The sequence below is a fragment of the Pseudophryne corroboree genome, unplaced genomic scaffold (genome assembly GCF_028390025.1).
Source record: "Pseudophryne corroboree isolate aPseCor3 unplaced genomic scaffold, aPseCor3.hap2 scaffold_326, whole genome shotgun sequence".
NCBI lineage: Eukaryota > Metazoa > Chordata > Amphibia > Anura > Myobatrachidae > Pseudophryne > Pseudophryne corroboree.
Window position 1 is genome coordinate 1 of NW_026969944.1, and position 18,202 is coordinate 18,202.

Sequence of the window (18,202 nt, forward strand, 5' to 3'; positions counted from 1 at the left end):
ATACGAGAGCCGACCAGAGGAAACACAAATTATGCAGTCAAGTGTCCCACATTTGGGGAAATCACAGGAGCAGCACACCCAGAGTGCAATGGGTGAGCCTTGCCCTGGGAGAAGCACCTTCCTGATCATAGTATCTCACCTGGCAGGTAAGTAGGAGTTGGGCTAGAGCTGGGGAGGGTCGCTGCTCGGGCACCCCCATGTCAAGTGAAGGAGATCCAACTGAGGCAGCACAAGGGAACTCTCGAAAGAAGAACAAGGCTAGAGGAAGATCTGAGACAAAGAAATCTGACTTTTACCAGAGCTGACCAGAGGAAAGCACAAACACAGTCCCCCACTACCACAAATAATGCAGTCGAGTTTCCCACATTTGGGGAAATCACAGGGGTCAGCATACCCAGAATGCAATGAATGAACCTCACCCTGGGAGAACAATCTTCATGACCATGGTATCTTCTATGCAAAATAAGTATGATTTGGGATAGGGCTGGGGAGGGCCGCTGCTCAGGCACATCTCTGTCAAGTAAAGGAGATTCAACTGAGGCAGCACAAGTGAACTCTCATCTGGGGACTACAACTGCAGGGAGAACACATATTTTCAGATGAACATGGGAGGGCAGAAGGCTACCTAATACTGAAGCACCCCCAAACAACAAACCAAATGCAACAACTAGTGCAAGCATTCCTGGGGGAAGGCCTGCAGCAGATGGATTTGCATATGGTGATGTCATCCAAGCAGTGGGTCAAAGTTGGCTTCAACCCTCATCTGCATATGAAAAGAGAAAAGGGGCGTGCAGGGCATGGCAGCCTTTTTCGGCGCTTGGATGACCCCTAGTTCGCATTAAACACCTCCACCCTCCTTCGGTGTGGGGCTCATGTTGGCTATGCCCCAGCCCCTGAAGCATTCAAGCTGATTCCTTGCAGCAGCTGGGCACTGTAACAGCTCCAGAGCTGCTCTGTAAGGCAAGTAAAAGGGTGTGGGCCCTGCAGCACTACCTGTAGTTTGCATTGTGAATTGTAAGGCACAAAGTAAGCAGACGGGAGGAGAAGTCAGGATAGTGCACAAGGGTATAGAAGGGAGGGGCTCAAGAAAAAAGAAGTGGAAACAGACAGCAAACTAGGCTGGAGAGAGACCTGAGACAAAGAGATCTGAATTATATGAGAGCCGACCAGGGGAAACACAAATTATGCAGTCAAGTTTCCCACATTTGGGGAAATCACTGGGGTAGCACACCCAGAGTGCAATGGGTGATCCTTGCCCTGGGAGAAGCAACTTCATGATCATAGTATCTCACCTGGCAGGTAAGTAGGAGTTGGGCTACAGCTGGGGAGGGTCGCTGCTCGGGCACCCCCCTGTCAAGTGAAGGAGATCCAACTGAGGCAGCACAAGGAATCTCTCGAAAGAAGAACAAGGCTAGAGGAAGATCTGAGACAAATAAATCTGACTTTTACCAGAGCTGACCAGAGGAAAGAACAAACACAGTCCCCCACTACCACAAATAATGCAGTCGAGTTTCCCACATTTGGGGAAAACATACGGGTCAGCATACCCAGAATGCAATGAATGAACCTCACCCTGGGAGAACAATCTTCATGACCATGGTATCTCCTATGCAAAATAAGTATGATTTGGGATAGGGCTGGGGAGGGCCGCTGCTCAGGCACATCTCTGTCAAGTAAAGGAGATTCAACTGAGGCAGCACAAGGGAACTCTCATCTGGGGACAACAACTGCAGGGAGAACACATATTTTCAGATGAACATGGGAGGGCAGAAGACTACCTAATACTGAAGCACCCCCAAACAACAAACCAAAGGCAACAACTAGTGCAAGCATTCCTGGGGGAAGGCCTGCAGCAGATGGATTTGCATATGGTGATGTCATCCAAGCAGTGGGTCAAAGTTGGCTTCAACCCTCGTCTGCATATGAAAAGAGAAAAGGGGCGTGCAGGGCATGGCAGCCTTTTTCGGCGCTTGGATGACCCCTAGTTCGCATTAAACACCTCCACCCTCCTTCGGTGTGGGGCTCATGTTGGCTATGCCCCAGCCCCGAAGCATTCAAGCTGATTTCTTGCAGCAGTTGGGCACTGTAACAGCTCCAGAGCTGCTCTGTAAGGCAAGTAAAAGGGCGTGGGACCTGCAGCACTACCTGTAGTTCGCATTGTGCGTTGGAAGGCACAAATTAAGCAGACGGGAGAAGTCAGGATAGTGCGCAAGGGCAGAGAAGGGAGCGGCTCAAGAAAAGAGAAGTGGAAACAGACAGCAAACTAGGCTGGAGAGAGACCTGAGACAAAGAGATCTGAATTATACGAGAGCCGACCACGGGAAACACAAATTATGCAGTCAAGTTTCCCACATTTGGGGAAATCACAGGAACAGCACACCCAGAGTGCAATGGGTGAGCCTTGCCCTGGTAGAAGCACCTTCCTGATCATAGTATCTCACCTGGCAGGTAAGTAGGAGTTGGGCTAGAGCTGGGGAGGGTCGCTGCTCGGGCACCCCCCTGTCAAGTGAAGGAGATCCAACTGAGGCAGCACAAGGGAACTCTCGAAAGAAGAACAAGGCTAGAGGAAGATCTGAGACAAATAAATCTGACTTTTACCAGAGCTGACCAGAGGAAAGAACAAACACAGTCCCCCACTACCACAAATAATGCAGTCGAGTTTCCCACATTTGGGGAAATCATATGGGTCAGCATACCCAGAATGCAATGAATGAACCTCACCCTGGGAGAACAATCTTCATGACCATGGTATCTCCTATGCAAAATAAGTATGATTTGGGATAGGGCTGGGGAGGGCCGCTGCTCAGGCACATCTCTGTCAAGTAAAGGAGATTCAACTGAGGCAGCAGAAGGGAACTCTCATCTGGGGACAACAACTGCAGGGAGAACACATATTTTCAGATGAACATGGGAGGGCAGAAGGCTACCTAATACTGAAGCACCCCCAAACAACAAACCAAATGCAACAACTAGTGCAAGCATTCCTGGGGGAAGGCCTGCAGCAGATGGATTTGCATATGGTGATGTCATCCAAGCAGTGGGTCAAAGTTGGCTTCAACCCTCGTCTGCATATGAAAAGAGAAAAGGGGCGTGCAGGGCATGGCAGCCTTTTTCGGCGCTTGGATGACCCCTAGTTCGCATTAAACACCTCCACCCTCCTTTGGTGTGGGGCTCATGTTGGCTATGCCCCAGCCCCGAAGCATTCAAGCTGAGTTCTTGCAGCAGCTGGGCACTGTAACAGCTCCAGAGCTGCTCTGTAAGGCAAATAAAAGGGTGTGGGACCTGCAGCACTACCTGTAGTTCGCATTGTGCATTGGAAGGCACAAAGTAAGCAGACGGGAGAAGTCAGGATAGTGCGCAAGGGCATAGAAGGGAGCGGCTCAAGAAAAGAGAAGTGGAAACAGACAGCAAAGTAGGCTGGAGAGAGACCTGAGACAAAGAGATCTGAATTATACGAGAGCCGACCAGGGAAAACACAAATTATGCAGTCAAGTTTCCCACATTTGGGGAAATCGCAGGAGCAGCACACCCAGAGTGCAATGGGTGAGCCTTGCCCTGGGAGAAGCACCTTCCTGATCATAGTATCTCACCTTGCAGGTAAGTAGGAGTTGGGCTAGAGCTGGGGAGGGTCGCTGCTCGGGCAAGTGAAGGAGATCCAACTGAGGCAGCACAAGGGAACTCTCGAAAGAAGAACAAGGCTAGAGGAAGATCTGAGACAAAAAAATCTGACTTTTACCAGAGCTGACCAGAGGAAAGAACAAACACAGTCCCCCACTACCACAAATAATGCAGTCGAGTTTCCCACATTTGGGGAAATCACAGGGGTCAGCATACCCAGAATGCAATGAATGAACCTCAACCTGGGAGAACAATTTTCATGACCATGGTATCTCCTATGCAAAATAAGTATGATTTGGGATAGGGCTGTGGAGTGCCGCTGCTCAGGCACATCTCTGTCAAGTAAAGGAGATTCAACTGAGGCAGCACAAGGGAACTCTCATCTGGGGACAACAACTGCAGGGAGAACACATATTTTCAGATGAACATGGGAGGGCAGAAGGCTACCTAATACTGAAGCACCCCCAAACAACAAACCAAATGCAACAACTATTGCAAGCATTCCTGGGGGAAGGCCTGCAGCAGATGGATTTGCATATGGTGATGTCATCCAAGCAGTGGGTCAAAGTTGGCTTCAACCCTCGTCTGCATATGAAAAGAGAAAAGGGGCGTGCAGGGCATGGCAGCCTTTTTCGGCGCTTGGATGACCCCTAGTTCGCATTAAACACCTCCACCCTCCTTCGGTGTGGGGCTCATGTTGGCTATGCCCCAGCCCCTGAAGCATTCAAGCTGATTTCTTGCAGCAGCTGGGCACTGTAACAGCTCCAGAGCTGCTCTGTAAGGCAAGTAAAAGGGCGTGGGCCCTGCAACACTACCTGTAGTTCGCATTGTGCGTTGGAAGGCACAAATTAAGCAGACGGGAGAAGTCAGGATAGTGCGCAAGGGCATAGAAGGGAGCGGCTCAAGAAAAGAGAAGTGGAAACAGACAGCAAACTAGGCTGGAGAGAGACCTGAGACAAAGAGATCTGAATTATACGAGAGCCGACCAGGGGAAACACAAATTATGCAGTCAAGTTTCCCACATTTGGAGAAATCACAGGAGCAGCACACCCAGAGTGCAATGGGTGAGCCTTGCCCTGGGAGAAGCACCTTCATGATCATAGTATATCACCTGGCAGGTAAGTAGGAGTTGGGCTAGAGCTGGGGAGGGTCGCTGCTCGGGCACCCCCCTGTCAAGTGAAGGAGATCCAACTGAGGCAGCACAAGGGAACTCTCGAAAGAAGAACATGGCTAGAGGAAAATCTGAGACAAAGAAATCTGACTTTTACCAGAGCTGACCAGAGGAAAGAACAAACACAGTCCCCCACTACCACAAATAATGCAGTCGAGTTTCCCACATTTGGGGAAATCATACGGGTCAGCATACTCAGAATGCAATGAATGAACCTCACCCTGGGAGAACAATCTTCATGACCATGGTATCTCCTATGCAAAATAAGTATGATTTGGGATAGGGCTGGGGAGAGTCGCTGCTCGGGCACCCCCCTGTCAAGTGAAGGAGATCCAACTGAGGCAGCACAAGGAATCTCTCGAAAGAAGAACAAGGCTAGAGGAAGATCTGAGACAAATAAATCTGACTTTTACCAGAGCTGACCAGAGGAAAGAACAAACACAGTCCCCCACTACCACAAATAATGCAGTCGAGTTTCCCACATTTGAGGAAATCATACGGGTCAGCATACCCAGAATGCAATGAATGAACCTCACCCTGGGAGAACAATCTTCATGACCATGGTATCTCCTATGCAAAATAAGTATGATTTGGGATAGGGCTGGGGAGGGCCGCTGCTCAGGCACATCTCTGTCAAGTAAAGGAGATTCAACTGAGGCAGCACAAGGGAACTCTCATCTGGGGACAACAACTGCAGGGAGAACACATATTTTCAGATGAACATGGGAGGGCAGAAGGCTACCTAATACTGAAGCACCCCCAAACAACAAACCAAATGCAACAACTAGTGCAAGCATTCCTGGGGGAAGGCCTGCAGCAGATGGATTTGCATATGGTGATGTCATCCAAGCAGTGGGTCAAAGTTGGCTTCAACCCTCGTCTGCATATGAAAAGAGAAAAGGGGCGTGCAGGGCATGGCTGCCTTTTTCGGCGCTTGGATGACCCCTAGTTCGCATTAAACACCTCCACCCTCCTTCGGTGTGGGGCTCATGTTGGCTATGCCCCAGCCCCGAAGCATTCAAGCTGAGTTCTTGCAGCAGCTGGGCACTGTAACAGCTCCAGAGCTGCTCTGTAAGGCAAGTAAAAGGGCGTGGGCCCTGCAACACTACCTGTAGTTCGCATTGTGCGTTGGAAGGCACAAATTAAGCAGACGGGAGAAGTCAGGATAGTGCGCAAGGGCATAGAAGGGAGCGGCTCAAGAAAAGAGAAGTGGAAACAGACAGCAAACTAGGCTGGAGAGAGACCTGAGACAAAGAGATCTGAATTATACGAGAGCCGACCAGGGGAAACACAAATTATGCAGTCAAGTTTCCCACATTTGGAGAAATCACAGGAGCAGCACACCCAGAGTGCAATGGGTGAGCCTTGCCCTGGGAGAAGCACCTTCATGATCATAGTATATCACCTGGCAGGTAAGTAGGAGTTGGGCTAGAGCTGGGGAGGGTCGCTGCTCGGGCACCCCCCTGTCAAGTGAAGGAGATCCAACTGAGGCAGCACAAGGGAACTCTCGAAAGAAGAACATGGCTAGAGGAAAATCTGAGACAAAGAAATCTGACTTTTACCAGAGCTGACCAGAGGAAAGAACAAACACAGTCCCCCACTACCACAAATAATGCAGTCGAGTTTCCCACATTTGGGGAAATCATACGGGTCAGCATACTCAGAATGCAATGAATGAACCTCACCCTGGGAGAACAATCTTCATGACCATGGTATCTCCTATGCAAAATAAGTATGATTTGGGATAGGGCTGGGGAGAGTCGCTGCTCGGGCACCCCCCTGTCAAGTGAAGGAGATCCAACTGAGGCAGCACAAGGAATCTCTCGAAAGAAGAACAAGGCTAGAGGAAGATCTGAGACAAATAAATCTGACTTTTACCAGAGCTGACCAGAGGAAAGAACAAACACAGTCCCCCACTACCACAAATAATGCAGTCGAGTTTCCCACATTTGAGGAAATCATGCGGGTCAGCATACCCAGAATGCAATGAATGAACCTCACCCTGGGAGAACAATCTTCATGACCATGGTATCTCCTATGCAAAATAAGTATGATTTGGGATAGGGCTGGGGAGGGCCGCTGCTCAGGCACATCTCTGTCAAGTAAAGGAGATTCAACTGAGGCAGCACAAGGGAACTCTCATCTGGGGACAACAACTGCAGGGAGAACACATATTTTCAGATGAACATGGGAGGGCAGAAGGCTACCTAATACTGAAGCACCCCCAAACAACAAACCAAATGCAACAACTAGTGCAAGCATTCCTGGGGGAAGGCCTGCAGCAGATGGATTTGCATATGGTGATGTCATCCAAGCAGTGGGTCAAAGTTGGCTTCAACCCTCGTCTGCATATGAAAAGAGAAAAGGGGCGTGCAGGGCATGGCTGCCTTTTTCGGCGCTTGGATGACCCCTAGTTCGCATTAAACACCTCCACCCTCCTTCGGTGTGGGGCTCATGTTGGCTATGCCCCAGCCCCGAAGCATTCAAGCTGAGTTCTTGCAGCAGCTGGGCACTGTAACAGCTCCAGAGCTGCTCTGTAAGGCAAATAAAAGGGTGTGGGACCTGCAGCACTACCTGTAGTTCGCATTGTGCATTGGAAGGCACAAAGTAAGCAGACGGGAGAAGTCAGGATAGTGCGCAAGGGCATAGAAGGGAGCGGCTCAAGAAAAGAGAAGTGGAAACAGACAGCAAAGTAGGCTGGAGAGAGACCTGAGACAAAGAGATCTGAATTATACGAGAGCCGACCAGGGAAAACACAAATTATGCAGTCAAGTTTCCCACATTTGGGGAAATCGCAGGAGCAGCACACCCAGAGTGCAATGGGTGAGCCTTGCCCTGGGAGAAGCACCTTCCTGATCATAGTATCTCACCTTGCAGGTAAGTAGGAGTTGGGCTAGAGCTGGGGAGGGTCGCTGCTCGGGCACCCCCCTGTCAAGTGAAGGAGATCCAACTGAGGCAGCACAAGGGAACTCTCGAAAGAAGAACAAGGCTAGAGGAAGATCTGAGACAAAAAAATCTGACTTTTACCAGAGCTGACCAGAGGAAAGAACAAACACAGTCCCCCACTACCACAAATAATGCAGTCGAGTTTCCCACATTTGGGGAAATCACAGGGGTCAGCATACCCAGAATGCAATGAATGAACCTCAACCTGGGAGAACAATTTTCATGACCATGGTATCTCCTATGCAAAATAAGTATGATTTGGGATAGGGCTGTGGAGTGCCGCTGCTCAGGCACATCTCTGTCAAGTAAAGGAGATTCAACTGAGGCAGCACAAGGGAACTCTCATCTGGGGACAACAACTGCAGGGAGAACACATATTTTCAGATGAACATGGGAGGGCAGAAGGCTACCTAATACTGAAGCACCCCCAAACAACAAACCAAATGCAACAACTATAGCAAGCATTCCTGGGGGAAGGCCTGCAGCAGATGGATTTGCATATGGTGATGTCATCCAAGCAGTGGGTCAAAGTTGGCTTCAACCCTCGTCTGCATATGAAAAGAGAAAAGGGGCGTGCAGGGCATGGCAGCCTTTTTCGGCGCTTGGATGACCCCTAGTTCGCATTAAACACCTCCACCCTCCTTCGGTGTGGGGCTCATGTTGGCTATGCCCCAGCCCCTGAAGCATTCAAGCTGATTTCTTGCAGCAGCTGGGCACTGTAACAGCTCCAGAGCTGCTCTGTAAGGCAAGTAAAAGGGCGTGGGCCCTGCAACACTACCTGTAGTTCGCATTGTGCGTTGAAAGGCACAAATTAAGCAGACGGGAGAAGTCAGGATAGTGCGCAAGGGCATAGAAGGGAGCGGCTCAAGAAAAGAGAAGTGGAAACAGACAGCAAACTAGGCTGGAGAGAGACCTGAGACAAAGAGATCTGAATTATACGAGAGCCGACCAGGGGAAACACAAATTATGCAGTCAAGTTTCCCACATTTGGAGAAATCACAGGAGCAGCACACCCAGAGTGCAATGGGTGAGCCTTGCCCTGGGAGAAGCACCTTCATGATCATAGTATATCACCTGGCAGGTAAGTAGGAGTTGGGCTAGAGCTGGGGAGGGTCGCTGCTCGGGCACCCCCCTGTCAAGTGAAGGAGATCCAACTGAGGCAGCACAAGGGAACTCTCGAAAGAAGAACAAGGCTAGAGGAAAATCTGAGACAAAGAAATCTGACTTTTACCAGAGCTGACCAGAGGAAAGAACAAACACAGTCCCCCACTACCACAAATAATGCAGTCGAGTTTCCCACATTTGGGGAAATCATACGGGTCAGCATACTCAGAATGCAATGAATGAACCTCACCCTGGGAGAACAATCTTCATGACCATGGTATCTCCTATGCAAAATAAGTATGATTTGGGATAGGGCTGGGGAGAGTCGCTGCTCGGGCACCCCCCTGTCAAGTGAAGGAGATCCAACTGAGGCAGCACAAGGAATCTCTCGAAAGAAGAACAAGGCTAGAGGAAGATCTGAGACAAATAAATCTGACTTTTACCAGAGCTGACCAGAGGAAAGAACAAACACAGTCCCCCACTACCACAAATAATGCAGTCGAGTTTCCCACATTTGAGGAAATCATATGGGTCAGCATACCCAGAATGCAATGAATGAACCTCACCCTGGGAGAACAATCTTCATGACCATGGTATCTCCTATGCAAAATAAGTATGATTTGGGATAGGGCTGGGGAGGGCCGCTGCTCAGGCACATCTCTGTCAAGTAAAGGAGATTCAACTGAGGCAGCACAAGGGAACTCTCATCTGGGGACAACAACTGCAGGGAGAACACATATTTTCAGATGAACATGGGAGGGCAGAAGGCTACCTAATACTGAAGCACCCCCAAACAACAAACCAAATGCAACAACTAGTGCAAGCATTCCTGGGGGAGGCCTGCAGCAGATGGATTTGCATATGGTGATGTCATCCAAGCAGTGGGTCAAAGTTGGCTTCAACCCTCGTCTGCATATGAAAAGAGAAAAGGGGCGTGCAGGGCATGGCAGCCTTTTTCGGCGCTTGGATGACCCCTAGTTCGCATTAAACACCTCCACCCTCCTTCGGTGTGGGGCTCATGTTGGCTATGCCCCAGCCCCGAAGCATTCAAGCTGAGTTCTTGCAGCAGCTGGGCACTGTAACAGCTCCAGAGCTGCTCCTCTGTAAGGCAAATAAAAGGGTGTGGGACCTGCAGCACTACCTGTAGTTCGCATTGTGCATTGGAAGGCACAAAGTAAGCAGACGGGAGAAGTCAGGATAGTGCGCAAGGGCATAGAAGGGAGCGGCTCAAGAAAAGAGAAGTGGAAACAGACAGCAAAGTAGGCTGGAGAGAGACCTGAGACAAAGAGATCTGAATTATACGAGAGCCGACCAGGGAAAACACAAATTATGCAGTCAAGTTTCCCACATTTGGGGAAATCGCAGGAGCAGCACACCCAGAGTGCAATGGGTGAGCCTTGCCCTGGGAGAAGCACCTTCCTGATCATAGTATCTCACCTTGCAGGTAAGTAGGAGTTGGGCTAGAGCTGGGGAGGGTCGCTGCTCGGGCACCCCCCTGTCAAGTGAAGGAGATCCAACTGAGGCAGCACAAGGGAACTCTCGAAAGAAGAACAAGGCTAGAGGAAGATCTGAGACAAAAAAATCTGACTTTTACCAGAGCTGACCAGAGGAAAGAACAAACACAGTCCCCCACTACCACAAATAATGCAGTCGAGTTTCCCACATTTGGGGAAATCACAGGGGTCAGCATACCCAGAATGCAATGAATGAACCTCAACCTGGGAGAACAATTTTCATGACCATGGTATCTCCTATGCAAAATAAGTATGATTTGGGATAGGGCTGGGGAGGGCCGCTGCTCAGGCACATCTCTGTCAAGTAAAGGAGATTCAACTGAGGCAGCACAAGGGAACTCTCATCTGGGGACAACAACTGCAGGGAGAACACATGTTTTCAGATGAACATGGGAGGGCAGAAGGCTACCTAACACTGAAGCACCCCCAAACAACAAACCAAATGCAACAACTAGTGCAAGCATTCCTGGGGGAAGGCCTGCAGCAGATGGATTTGCATATGGTGATGTCATCCAAGCAGTGGGTCAAAGTTGGCTTCAACCCTCGTCTGCATATGAAAAGAGAAAAGGGGCGTGCAGGGCATGGCAGCCTTTTTCGGCGCTTGGATGACCCCTAGTTCGCATTAAACACCTCCACCCTCCTTCGGTGTGGGGCTCATGTTGGCTATGCCCCAGCCCCGAAGCATTCAAGCTGATTTCTTGCAGCAGCTGGGCACTGTAACAGCTCCAGAGCTGCTCTGTAAGGCAAGTAAAAGGGCGTGGGCCCTGCAGCACTACCTGTAGTTCGCATTGTGCATTGGAAGGCACAAATTAAGCAGACCGGAGAAGTCAGGATAGTGCGCAAGGGCATAGAAGGGAGCGGCTCAAGAAAAGAGAAGTGGAAACAGACAGCAAACTAGGCTGGAGAGAGACCTGAGACAAAGAGATCTGAATTATACGAGAGCCAACCAGGGGAAACACAAATTATGCAGTCAAGTTTCCCACATTTGGAGAAATCACAGGAGCAGCACACCCAGAGTGCAATGGGTGAGCCTTGCCCTGGGAGAAGCACCTTCATGATCATAGTATATCACCTGGCAGGTAAGTAGGAGTTGGGCTAGAGCTGGGGAGGGTCGCTGCTCGGGCACCCCCCTGTCAAGTGAAGGAGATCCAACTGAGGCAGCACAAGGGAACTCTCGAAAGAAGAACAAGGCTAGAGGAAGATCTGAGACAAAAAAATCTGACATTTACCAGAGCTGACCAGAGGAAAGAACAAACACAGTCCCCCACTACCACAAATAATGCAGTCGAGTTTCCCACATTTGGGGAAATCACAGGGGTCAGCATACCCAGAATGCAATGAATGAACCTCACCCTGGGAGAACAATCTTCATGACCATGGTATCTCCTATGCAAAATAAGTATGATTTGGGATAGGGCTGGGGAGGGCCGCTGCTCAGGCACATCTCTGTCAAGTAAAGGAGATTCAACTGAGGCAGCACAAGGGAACTCTCATTTGGGGACAACAACTGCAGGGAGAACACATATTTTCAGATGAACATGGGAGGGCAGAAGGCTACCTAATACTGAAGCACCCCCAAACAACAAACCAAATGCAACAACTAGTGCAAGCATTCCTGGGGGAAGGCCTGCAGCAGATGGATTTGCATATGGTGATGTCATCCAAGCAGTGGGTCAAAGTTGGCTTCAACCCTCGTCTGCATATGAAAAGAGAAAAGGGGCGTGCAGGGCATGGCAGCCTTTTTCGGCGCTTGGATGACCCCTAGTTCGCATTAAACACCTCCACCCTCCTTCGGTGTGGGGCTCATGTTGGCTATGCCCCAGCCCCGAAGCATTAAAGCTGATTTCTTGCAGCAGCTGGGTACTGTAACAGCTCCAGAGCTGCTCTGTAAGGCAAGTAAAAGGGCGTGGGCCCTGCAGCACTACCTGTAGTTTGCATTGTGCGTTGGAAGGCACAAATTAAGCAGACGGGAGAAGTCAGGATAGTGCGCAAGGGCATAGAAGGGAGCGGCTCAAGAAAAGAGAAGTGGAAACAGACAGCAAACTAGGCTGGAGAGAGACCTGAGACAAAGAGATCTGAATTATACGAGAGCCGACCAGGGGAAACACAAATTATGCAGTCAAGTTTCCCACATTTGGAGAAATCACAGGAGCAGCACACCCAGAGTGCAATGGGTGAGCCTTGCCCTGGGAGAAGCACCTTCATGATCATAGTATATCACCTGGCAGGTAAGTAGGAGATGGGCTAGAGCTGGGGAGGGTCGCTGCTCGGGCACCCCCCTGTCAAGTGAAGGAGATCCAACTGAGGCAGCACAAGGAATCTCTCGAAAGAAGAACAAGGCTAGAGGAAGATCTGAGACAAATAAATCTGACTTTTACCAGAGCTGACCAGAGGAAAGAACAAACACAGTCCCCCACTACCACAAATAATGCAGTCGAGTTTCCCACATTTGGGGAAATCATACGGGTCAGCATACCCAGAATGCAATGAATGAACCTCACCCTGGGAGAACAATCTTCATGACCATGGTATCTCCTATGCAAAATAAGTATGATTTGGGATAGGGCTGGGGAGGGCCGCTGCTCAGGCACATCTCTGTCAAGTAAAGGAGATTCAACTGAGGCAGCACAAGGGAACTCTCATCTGGGGACAACAACTGCAGGGAGAACACATATTTTCAGATGAACATGGGAGGGCAGAAGGCTACCTAATACTGAAGCACCCCCAAACAACAAACCAAATGCAACAACTAGTGCAAGCATTCCTGGGGGAAGGCCTGCAGCAGATGGATTTGCATATGGTGATGTCATCCAAGCAGTGGGTCAAAGTTGGCTTCAACCCTCGTCTGCATATGAAAAGAGAAAAGGGGCGTGCAGGGCATGGCAGCCTTTTTCGGCGCTTGGATGACCCCTAGTTCGCATTAAACACCTCCACCCTCCTTCGGTGTGGGGCTCATGTTGGCTATGACCCAGCCCCGAAGCATTCAAGCTGATTTCTTGCAGCAGCTGGGCACTGTAACAGCTCCAGAGCTGCTCTGTAAGGCAAATAAAAGGGTGTGGGACCTGCAGCACTACCTGTAGTTCGCATTGTGCGTTGGAAGGCACAAAGTAAGCAGACGGGAGGAGAAGTCAGGATAGTGCACAAGGGTATAGAAGGGAGGGGCTCAAGAAAAAAGAAGTGGAAACAGACAGCAAACTAGGCTGGAGAGAGACCTGAGACAAAGAGATCTGAATTATACGAGAGCCGACCAGGGGAAACACAAATTATGCAGTCAAGTTTCCCACATTTGGGGAAATCACAGGAGCAGCACACCCAGAGTGCAATGGGTGAGCCTTGCCCTGGGAGAAGCACCTTCCTGATCATAGTATCTCAACTTGCAGGTAAGTAGGAGATGGGCTAGAGCTGGGGAGGGTCGCTGCTCGGGCACCCCCCTGTCAAGTGAAGGAGATCCAACTGAGGCAGCACAAGGAATCTCTCGAAAGAAGAACAAGGCTAGAGGAAGATCTGAGACAAATAAATCTGACTTTTACCAGAGCTGACCAGAGGAAAGAACAAACACAGTCCCCCACTACCACAAATAATGCAGTCGAGTTTCCCACATTTGGGGAAATCATACGGGTCAGCATACCCAGAATGCAATGAATGAACCTCACCCTGGGAGAACAATCTTCATGACCATGGTATCTTCTATGTAAAATAAGTATGATTTGGGATAGGGCTGGGGAGGGCCGCTGCTCAGAAACATCTCTGTCAAGTAAAGGAGATTCAACTGAGGCAGCACAAGGGAACTCTCATCTGGGGACAACAACTCCAGGGAGAACACAAATTTTCAGATGAAAATGGGAGGGCAGAAGGCTGCCTAATACTGAAGCACCCCCAAACAACAAACCAAATGCAACAACTAGTGCAAGCATTCCTGGGGGAAGGCCTGCAGCAGATGGATTTGCATATGGTGATGTCATCCAAGCAGTGAGTCAAAGTTGGCTTCAACCCTCGTCTGCATATGAAAAGAGAAAAGGGGCGTGCAGGGCATGGCGGCCTTTTGCGGTGCTTGGATGACCCCTAGTTCGCATTAAACGCCTCCACCCTCCTTCGGTGTGGGGCTCATGTTGGCTATGCCCCAGCCCCTGAAGCATTCAAGCTGATTTCTTGCAGCAGCTGGGCACTGTAACAGCTCCAGAGCTGCTCTGTAAGGCAAGTAAAAGGGTGTGGGCCCTGCAGCACTACCTGTAGTTCGCATTGTGCGTTGGAAGGCACAAATTAAGCAGACGGGAGAAGTCAGGATAGTGCGCAAGGGCATAGAAGGGAAAGGCTCAAGAAAAGAGAAGTGGAAACAGACAGCAAACTAGGCTGGAGAGAGACCTGAGACAAAGAGATCTGAATTATACGAGAGCCGACCAGGGGAAACACAAATTATGCAGTCAAGTTTCCCACATTTGGAAAAATCTCAGGAGCAGCAGACCCAGAGTGCAATGGGTGAGCCTTGCCCTGGGAGAAGCAACTTCATGATCATAGTATCTCACCTGGCAGGTAAGTAGGAGTTGGGCTAGAGCTGGGGAGGGTCGCTGCTCGGGCACCCCCCTGTCAAGTGAAGGAGATCCAACTGAGGCAGCACAAGGAATCTCTCGAAAGAAGAACAAGGCTAGAGGAAGATCTGAGACAAATAAATTTGACTTTTACCAGAGCTGACCAGAGGAAAGAACAAACACAGTCCCCCACTACCACAAATAATGCAGTCGAGTTTCCCACATTTGGGGAAATCATACGGGTCAGCATACCCAGAATGCAATGAATGAACCTCACCCTGGGAGAACAATCTTCATGACCATGGTATCTTCTATGTAAAATAAGTATGATTTGGGATAGGGCTGGGGAGGGCCGCTGCTCAGGCACATCTCTGTCAAGTAAAGGAGATTCAACTGAGGCAGCACAAGGGAACTCTCATCTGGGGACAACAACTGCAGGGAGAACACATATTTTCAGATGAACATGGGAGGGCAGAAGGCTACCTAATACTGAAGCACCCCCAAACAACAAACCAAATGCAACAACTAGTGCAAGCATTCCTGGGGGAAGGCCTGCAGCAGATGGATTTGCATATGGTGATGTCATCCAAGCAGTGGGTCAAAGTTGGCTTCAACCCTCGTCTGCATATGAAAAGAGAAAAGGGGCGTGCAGGGCATGGCGGCCTTTTGCGGCGCTTGGATGACCCCTAGTTCGCATTAAACGCCTCCACCCTCCTTCGGTGTGGGGCTCATGTTGGCTATGCCCCAGCCCCTGAAGCATTCAAGCTGATTTCTTGCAGCAGCTGGGCACTGTAACAGCTCCAGAGCTGCTCTGTAAGGCAAGTAAAAGGGTGTGGGCCCTGCAGCACTACCTGTAGTTCGCATTGTGCGTTGGAAGGCACAAATTAAGCAGACGGGAGAAGTCAGGATAGTGCGCAAGGGCATAGAAGGGAAAGGCTCAAGAAAAGAGAAGTGGAAACAGACAGCAAACTAGGCTGGAGAGAGACCTGAGACAAAGATATCTGAATTATACGAGAGCCGACCAGGGGAAACACAAATTATGCAGTCAAGTTTCCCACATTTGGAAAAATCTCAGGAGCAGCAGACCCAGAGTGCAATGGGTGAGCCTTGCCCTGGGAGAAGCAACTTCATGATCATAGTATCTCACCTGGCAGGTAAGTAGGAGTTGGGCTAGAGCTGGGGAGGGTCGCTGCTCGGGCACCCCCCTGTCAAGTGAAGGAGATCCAACTGAGGCAGCACAAGGAATCTCTCGAAAGAAGAACAAGGCTAGAGGAAGATCTGAGACAAATAAATTTGACTTTTACCAGAGCTGACCAGAGGAAAGAACAAACACAGTCCCCCACTACCACAAATAATGCAGTCGAGTTTCCCACATTTGGGGAAATCATACGGGTCAGCATACCCAGAATGCAATGAATGAACCTCACCCTGGGAGAACAATCTTCATGACCATGGTATCTTCTATGTAAAATAAGTATGATTTGGGATAGGGCTGGGGAGGGCCGCTGCTCAGGCACATCTCTGTCAAGTAAAGGAGATTCAACTGAGGTAGCACAAGGGAACTCTCATCTGGGGACAACAACTGCAGGGAGAACACATATTTTCAGATGAACATGGGAGGGCAGAAGGCTACCTAATACTGAAGCACCCCCAAACAACAAACCAAATGCAACAACTAGTGCAAGCATTCCTGGGGGAAGGCCTGCAGCAGATGGATTTGCATATGGTGATGTCATCCAAGCAGTGGGTCAAAGTTGGCTTCAACCCTCGTCTGCATATGAAAAGAGAAAAGGGAGTGCAGGGCATGGCAGCCTTTTGCAGCACTTGGATGACCCCTAGTTCGCATTAAACATCTCCACCCTCCTTCGGTGTGGGGCTCATGTTGGCCATGCCCCAGCCCCTGAAGCATTCAAGCTGATTTCTTGCAGCAGCTGGGCACTGTAACAGCTCCAGAGCTGCTCTGTAAGGCAAATAAAAGGGTGTGTGACCTGCAGCACTACCTGTAGTTCGCATTGTGCATTGGAAGGCACAAAGTAAGCAGATGGGAGAAGTCAGGATAGTGCGCAAGGGCATAGAAGTGAGCGGCTCAAGAAAAGAGAAGTGGAAACAGACAGCAAACTAGGCTGGAGAGAGACCCGAGACAAAGAGATCTGAATTATATGAGAGCCGACCAGGGGAAACACAAATTATGCAGTCAAGTTTCCCACATTTGGGGAAATCGCAGGAGCAGCACACCCAGAGTGCAATGGGTGAGCCTTGCCCTGGGAGAAGCACCTTCATGATCATAGTATCTCACCTGGCAGGTAAGTAGGAGTTGGGCTAGAGCTGGGGAGGGTCGCTGCTCGGGCACCCCTCTGTCAAGTGAAGGAGATCCAACTGAGGCAGCACAAGGGAACTCTCGAAAGAAGAACAAGGCTAGAGGAAGATCTGAGACAAAGAAATCTGACTTTTACCAGAGCTGACCAGAGGAAAGCACAAACACAGTCCCCCACTACCACAAATAATGCAGTCGAGTTTCCCACAATTGGGGAAATCACAGGGGTCAGCATACCCAGAATGCAATGAATGAACCTCACCCTGGGAGAACAATCTTCATGACCATGGTATCTCCTATGCAAAATAAGTATGATTTGGGATAGGGCTGGGGAGGGCCGCTGCTCAGGCACATCTCTGTCAAGTAAAGGAGATTCAACTGAGGCAGCACAAGGGAACTCTCATCTGGGGACAACAACTGCAGGGAGAACACATATTTTCAGATGAACATGGGAGGGCAGAAGGCTGCCTAATACTGATGCACCCCCAAACAACAAACCAAATGCAACAACTAGTACAAGCATTCCTGGGGGAAGGTCTGCAGAAGACGGATTTGCATACGGTGATGTCATCCAAGCAGTGGGCCAAAGTTGGCTGGAACCCTCATCTGCATATGAAAAGAGAAAAGGGGTATGCAGGGCATGGCGGCCTTTTGCGGCGATTGGATGACCCCTAGTTCGCATTAAACACCCCCACCCTCCTTCGGTGTGGGGCTCATGTTGGCCATGCCCCAGCCCCTGAAGCATTCAAGCTGATTTCTTGCAGCAGCTGGGCACTGTAACAGCTCCAGAGCTGCTCTGTAAGGCAAGTAAAAGGGTGTGGGCCCTGCAGCACTACCTGTAGTTCGCATTGTGCGTTGGAAGGCACAAAGTAAGCAGACGGGAGGAGAATTCAGGATAGTGCACAACGGTATAGAAGGGAGGGGCTCAAGAAAAAAGAAGTGGAAACAGACAGCAAACTAGGCTGGAGAGAGACCCGAGACAAAGAGATCTGAATTATATGAGAGCCGA

General features: G+C 50.0%; 29 non-coding genes and 4 pseudogenes across 29 annotated transcripts; all 33 read right to left on the reverse strand.

Annotated features, from left to right (window-relative positions):
* Positions 1-19: 19 nt before the first annotated feature.
* Positions 20-154, reverse strand: LOC135018661 (U1 spliceosomal RNA; annotated as a pseudogene).
* A 152-nt stretch (positions 155-306) lies between these two features.
* LOC135018698 (U1 spliceosomal RNA) lies at positions 307-470 on the reverse strand. The gene has a single exon (XR_010216340.1). It is a non-coding gene; the product is annotated as a U1 spliceosomal RNA (small nuclear RNA).
* A 695-nt stretch (positions 471-1,165) lies between these two features.
* Positions 1,166-1,307, reverse strand: LOC135018678 (U1 spliceosomal RNA; annotated as a pseudogene).
* A 152-nt stretch (positions 1,308-1,459) lies between these two features.
* On the reverse strand, positions 1,460-1,623 carry LOC135018638 (U1 spliceosomal RNA). Its single transcript, XR_010216295.1, has one exon. It is a non-coding gene; the product is annotated as a U1 spliceosomal RNA (small nuclear RNA).
* A 681-nt stretch (positions 1,624-2,304) lies between these two features.
* Positions 2,305-2,456, reverse strand: LOC135018665 (U1 spliceosomal RNA; annotated as a pseudogene).
* Positions 2,457-2,608: 152 nt separating this feature from the next.
* On the reverse strand, positions 2,609-2,772 carry LOC135018719 (U1 spliceosomal RNA). The gene has a single exon (XR_010216361.1). It is a non-coding gene; the product is annotated as a U1 spliceosomal RNA (small nuclear RNA).
* Positions 2,773-3,442: 670 nt separating this feature from the next.
* Positions 3,443-3,605, reverse strand: LOC135018658 (U1 spliceosomal RNA). The gene has a single exon (XR_010216313.1). It is a non-coding gene; the product is annotated as a U1 spliceosomal RNA (small nuclear RNA).
* Positions 3,606-3,746: 141 nt separating this feature from the next.
* Positions 3,747-3,910, reverse strand: LOC135018715 (U1 spliceosomal RNA). The gene has a single exon (XR_010216357.1). It is a non-coding gene; the product is annotated as a U1 spliceosomal RNA (small nuclear RNA).
* A 671-nt stretch (positions 3,911-4,581) lies between these two features.
* LOC135018666 (U1 spliceosomal RNA) lies at positions 4,582-4,744 on the reverse strand. The gene has a single exon (XR_010216316.1). It is a non-coding gene; the product is annotated as a U1 spliceosomal RNA (small nuclear RNA).
* Positions 4,745-4,896: 152 nt separating this feature from the next.
* LOC135018710 (U1 spliceosomal RNA) lies at positions 4,897-5,060 on the reverse strand. The gene has a single exon (XR_010216352.1). It is a non-coding gene; the product is annotated as a U1 spliceosomal RNA (small nuclear RNA).
* A 152-nt stretch (positions 5,061-5,212) lies between these two features.
* Positions 5,213-5,376, reverse strand: LOC135018637 (U1 spliceosomal RNA). The gene has a single exon (XR_010216294.1). It is a non-coding gene; the product is annotated as a U1 spliceosomal RNA (small nuclear RNA).
* Positions 5,377-6,046: 670 nt separating this feature from the next.
* On the reverse strand, positions 6,047-6,209 carry LOC135018667 (U1 spliceosomal RNA). Its single transcript, XR_010216317.1, has one exon. It is a non-coding gene; the product is annotated as a U1 spliceosomal RNA (small nuclear RNA).
* Positions 6,210-6,361: 152 nt separating this feature from the next.
* Positions 6,362-6,525, reverse strand: LOC135018711 (U1 spliceosomal RNA). The gene has a single exon (XR_010216353.1). It is a non-coding gene; the product is annotated as a U1 spliceosomal RNA (small nuclear RNA).
* Positions 6,526-6,677: 152 nt separating this feature from the next.
* LOC135018641 (U1 spliceosomal RNA) lies at positions 6,678-6,841 on the reverse strand. Its single transcript, XR_010216298.1, has one exon. It is a non-coding gene; the product is annotated as a U1 spliceosomal RNA (small nuclear RNA).
* Positions 6,842-7,511: 670 nt separating this feature from the next.
* On the reverse strand, positions 7,512-7,674 carry LOC135018659 (U1 spliceosomal RNA). Its single transcript, XR_010216314.1, has one exon. It is a non-coding gene; the product is annotated as a U1 spliceosomal RNA (small nuclear RNA).
* A 152-nt stretch (positions 7,675-7,826) lies between these two features.
* Positions 7,827-7,990, reverse strand: LOC135018716 (U1 spliceosomal RNA). Its single transcript, XR_010216358.1, has one exon. It is a non-coding gene; the product is annotated as a U1 spliceosomal RNA (small nuclear RNA).
* A 671-nt stretch (positions 7,991-8,661) lies between these two features.
* Positions 8,662-8,824, reverse strand: LOC135018668 (U1 spliceosomal RNA). Its single transcript, XR_010216318.1, has one exon. It is a non-coding gene; the product is annotated as a U1 spliceosomal RNA (small nuclear RNA).
* Positions 8,825-8,976: 152 nt separating this feature from the next.
* LOC135018712 (U1 spliceosomal RNA) lies at positions 8,977-9,140 on the reverse strand. Its single transcript, XR_010216354.1, has one exon. It is a non-coding gene; the product is annotated as a U1 spliceosomal RNA (small nuclear RNA).
* A 152-nt stretch (positions 9,141-9,292) lies between these two features.
* On the reverse strand, positions 9,293-9,456 carry LOC135018636 (U1 spliceosomal RNA). Its single transcript, XR_010216293.1, has one exon. It is a non-coding gene; the product is annotated as a U1 spliceosomal RNA (small nuclear RNA).
* A 672-nt stretch (positions 9,457-10,128) lies between these two features.
* Positions 10,129-10,291, reverse strand: LOC135018660 (U1 spliceosomal RNA). Its single transcript, XR_010216315.1, has one exon. It is a non-coding gene; the product is annotated as a U1 spliceosomal RNA (small nuclear RNA).
* Positions 10,292-10,443: 152 nt separating this feature from the next.
* LOC135018717 (U1 spliceosomal RNA) lies at positions 10,444-10,607 on the reverse strand. The gene has a single exon (XR_010216359.1). It is a non-coding gene; the product is annotated as a U1 spliceosomal RNA (small nuclear RNA).
* A 670-nt stretch (positions 10,608-11,277) lies between these two features.
* LOC135018670 (U1 spliceosomal RNA) lies at positions 11,278-11,440 on the reverse strand. The gene has a single exon (XR_010216320.1). It is a non-coding gene; the product is annotated as a U1 spliceosomal RNA (small nuclear RNA).
* A 152-nt stretch (positions 11,441-11,592) lies between these two features.
* LOC135018694 (U1 spliceosomal RNA) lies at positions 11,593-11,756 on the reverse strand. The gene has a single exon (XR_010216336.1). It is a non-coding gene; the product is annotated as a U1 spliceosomal RNA (small nuclear RNA).
* Positions 11,757-12,426: 670 nt separating this feature from the next.
* On the reverse strand, positions 12,427-12,589 carry LOC135018669 (U1 spliceosomal RNA). Its single transcript, XR_010216319.1, has one exon. It is a non-coding gene; the product is annotated as a U1 spliceosomal RNA (small nuclear RNA).
* Positions 12,590-12,741: 152 nt separating this feature from the next.
* LOC135018720 (U1 spliceosomal RNA) lies at positions 12,742-12,905 on the reverse strand. Its single transcript, XR_010216362.1, has one exon. It is a non-coding gene; the product is annotated as a U1 spliceosomal RNA (small nuclear RNA).
* Positions 12,906-13,578: 673 nt separating this feature from the next.
* On the reverse strand, positions 13,579-13,741 carry LOC135018676 (U1 spliceosomal RNA). Its single transcript, XR_010216323.1, has one exon. It is a non-coding gene; the product is annotated as a U1 spliceosomal RNA (small nuclear RNA).
* A 152-nt stretch (positions 13,742-13,893) lies between these two features.
* LOC135018643 (U1 spliceosomal RNA) lies at positions 13,894-14,057 on the reverse strand. Its single transcript, XR_010216300.1, has one exon. It is a non-coding gene; the product is annotated as a U1 spliceosomal RNA (small nuclear RNA).
* A 671-nt stretch (positions 14,058-14,728) lies between these two features.
* On the reverse strand, positions 14,729-14,891 carry LOC135018686 (U1 spliceosomal RNA). The gene has a single exon (XR_010216328.1). It is a non-coding gene; the product is annotated as a U1 spliceosomal RNA (small nuclear RNA).
* A 152-nt stretch (positions 14,892-15,043) lies between these two features.
* Positions 15,044-15,207, reverse strand: LOC135018644 (U1 spliceosomal RNA). Its single transcript, XR_010216301.1, has one exon. It is a non-coding gene; the product is annotated as a U1 spliceosomal RNA (small nuclear RNA).
* A 671-nt stretch (positions 15,208-15,878) lies between these two features.
* On the reverse strand, positions 15,879-16,041 carry LOC135018687 (U1 spliceosomal RNA). The gene has a single exon (XR_010216329.1). It is a non-coding gene; the product is annotated as a U1 spliceosomal RNA (small nuclear RNA).
* A 152-nt stretch (positions 16,042-16,193) lies between these two features.
* LOC135018645 (U1 spliceosomal RNA) lies at positions 16,194-16,357 on the reverse strand. The gene has a single exon (XR_010216302.1). It is a non-coding gene; the product is annotated as a U1 spliceosomal RNA (small nuclear RNA).
* Positions 16,358-17,048: 691 nt separating this feature from the next.
* LOC135018648 (U1 spliceosomal RNA) lies at positions 17,049-17,190 on the reverse strand (annotated as a pseudogene).
* A 152-nt stretch (positions 17,191-17,342) lies between these two features.
* On the reverse strand, positions 17,343-17,506 carry LOC135018692 (U1 spliceosomal RNA). Its single transcript, XR_010216334.1, has one exon. It is a non-coding gene; the product is annotated as a U1 spliceosomal RNA (small nuclear RNA).
* Positions 17,507-18,202: the final 696 nt, after the last annotated feature.